This window comes from Aquarana catesbeiana, linkage group LG09 (assembly GCF_042186555.1).
Source record: "Aquarana catesbeiana isolate 2022-GZ linkage group LG09, ASM4218655v1, whole genome shotgun sequence".
NCBI classification, from domain to species: domain Eukaryota; kingdom Metazoa; phylum Chordata; class Amphibia; order Anura; family Ranidae; genus Aquarana; species Aquarana catesbeiana.
The window spans coordinates 44,460,228-44,463,261 of NC_133332.1; positions in this window are offsets into that span (position 1 = coordinate 44,460,228).

Genomic DNA, 3,034 nt, shown 5'->3' on the forward strand with positions numbered 1-3,034 from the left:
GTACTTACAAGCCTCAATGTCATCATCTGCCACCTTCTAATATGCTCTGGACACTTCTTAGTGAGGGAGACGCACACTCCCGATACCACCAACCACTGGCCCCTCTTCCGTCCAGCCTCCACCTGGTATCCTCCAGAGCAGTGGTTCACCAACCGTTCAGACCTTACGGATCATTAAACTCACAATTTTGAATCCCGCAGACCGTTAACATGACCCCTCCCTCTGGATCACTCTGCTGCCTTATACACACAATGTTCCGGCTCTCTGCCTCCCTTCCCCTGGATAACACTGCTGCCTTATACACACACAATGCTCCTGCTCTCTGCCCCCCTCCTCCTGGATCACACTGCTGACTTATACACACAATACTCTAGATCTCTGCCCCCCTCCCCCTGGATCAGACTGCTGACTTATACACACAATACTCTAGATCTCTGCCCTCCTCCCCCTGGATCAGACTGCTGCCTTATACACATAATGTTCGGCTCTCTGCCCCTCTCCTCCTGGATACACTGCTGCCTTTTACACACAATGCTCTGGCTCTCTTCCCCTCTCCACCTGGATCACACTTTTGCCTTATACAAACAATGTTCCAGCTCTCTGCCCCCTCCCGCGATTACACTGCTGCCTTATAGACACACAATGCTCTGGCTCTCTGACCCCCTCCCCCTGGACCACACTGCTACCTTATACACACAATGCTCCAGCTCTCTGCCTCCTCCCCCTGGACCACACTGCTGCCTTATACACACAATACTCTGGCTCTCTGCCTCCTCCCCCTGTACCACACTGCTGCTTTATATGCACACACAATGCTCAGAATCTCTGCCGCCTTCCCCTGGATCACCCTGCTGCCTTATACAGACAATGTTCTGGCTCTCTTCCCCTCTCCACCTGGATCACACTGCTGCCTTATACAAACAATTTTCCAGCTCTCTGCCACCCTCCCCCTGGATCACACTGCTGCCTTATACAAACAATTTTCCAGCTCTCTGCCACCCTCCCCCTGGATCACACTGCTGCCTTATACACACACAATGCTCCGAATCTCTGCCGCCTTCCTCTGGATCACCCTGCTGCCTTATACACACAATGCTCTGGCTCTCTGCCCCCCTCCACCTGGATCACACTGCTGCCCTATACACACAATGTTCCGGCTCTCTGCCCCCCTCCCCCTGGATCACCCTGCTGCCTTAAACACACAATGCTATGGATCTCTGCCCCCCTCCCCCTAGATCCCACTACTGCTTTATATACTCAATGCTCTGGATCTCTGCCCCACTCCCCCTGGATCACACTGCTGCCTTATACACATAATGTTCTGACTCTCTGCCCCCCCCCCCCCCGGATCACACTGCTGCCTTATACACGTAATGTTCCGACTCTCTGCCCCCCCCCCCCCCAATCACACTGCTGCCTTGTACACACAATGCTTGGATCTCTGCGCGCATTGAGAACAACATTGGAAACAACATCCACCACAATGGTGATTTGTGGCAGAACCCCTGGGGACCACCAAACTTTTTTCTGGTAGACTATCAGTGGTCCACAGCCCACTGGTTGGCGGCCACTGTTCTAGAGTGTGCCTCCAGACCAAAGCAAAAAACAGGAAACCCCAGACTTTAGGGAATAGGCTCCCCAGCCCAAGCTATGGCTGGGACCTCGATTATATCTCACAGCAGCGTCTCAACATACTGCCCAGGCAGAGGACTCCTTTGGTACAGCTAACCCAAGATCCAAGACACTCTGCTCTAAACTTCAGACTATTTATGGGTTCTCCAACCACCTTCTGGACACACATCTCCAGGGATTGGCTGGGTTCCCATAAATATTCAAGCTGCTCTCTAATTCCTCCTCCCACTGTAATGCTAGAATCTTCCAGAATGCAGAGGGAAGCGATCACACCCGCAGCCTGTGTAACACTGAGCAGACTAGAACAATCGACTTCTGCTCCACTGGTTATAGAGGAACCAAACGAAATTTAAATAGCAACCTACACTAACTAGGGGGGTGCTACATGTTGTTAGTATTTTTAAATTTATTCATTGAGCCACTGGAGGGATTGGCGGAGAGAGGAAATAGATAGGTGAGTAAGGTAGATGAGTCCAGCAGCAGAATTCATGATAGTTAGATCTTCCAATCTCTGTGTTGCAGTAATGTCTATTTTACCCTGAACTACTGCAAGGCACAGTAACACGCAAAACTATGTGCTGTGCGGTGTTATTCATTTTAAATGGCACCTGAACATTTCTAGCCAATGCACAATGCCACAGATCTGAACCATCTGTGTGTTATGGTGTTAAAATCAGCTTTGTGGTGTGTTGGTGGCCCATTCCCATAATTGGCTGCCTTACTACACCGCATGTCAATGCTTGAAATACTTGGCATGCTCATGTGGTAATATGACCTAAAAGAAAGGATTGAAAACAATCTTAGCAAGTGTCGTAGCATTTGGCAGAGGAAGGGTTAAATCAAGCAACATTTGCAGAGACTGAACAAAGGTGCAATGCTCTGCTGTATTGTGTGATAGTCTGCCTGGTCTTGCTATTCCTGACTATATAGGCCAGATTCTGATCTCTACCCCTATCCCATCCCCATCCCTCTGGCTGCTGCCATTGTTGCTGTGTCCCCCCATTACCTTATCCATATTAAATCTGGATGCGGAGCCCACCCTTTCTCATTATCTCTTTGTATAGACCTCTACCCCTCCCCCACTCCTTATGGGACTCTCTCCCTCTAGGATAAGGGGGTCTTCCTATCAGCCGATTCAGTGTACATCTATTTTATTTTTGCATTTCTTGGGTAATGGTCCATATATTTCCAGCTGTCCTTCATTTCCCAGGTTTAGAAGATTGTCCCTGGAAATGTTCCGGGGATTGAATAATGAGAAATATTCTTCAATTTATTCATAGGGTAGATTTTTGTATTTCAATATTTATATTACATTATATTATATTTGTATTACATATATAAGATATTTACATTATATATTATTATTATTATTTTTATACATGACTTATATAGCGCTTTACAA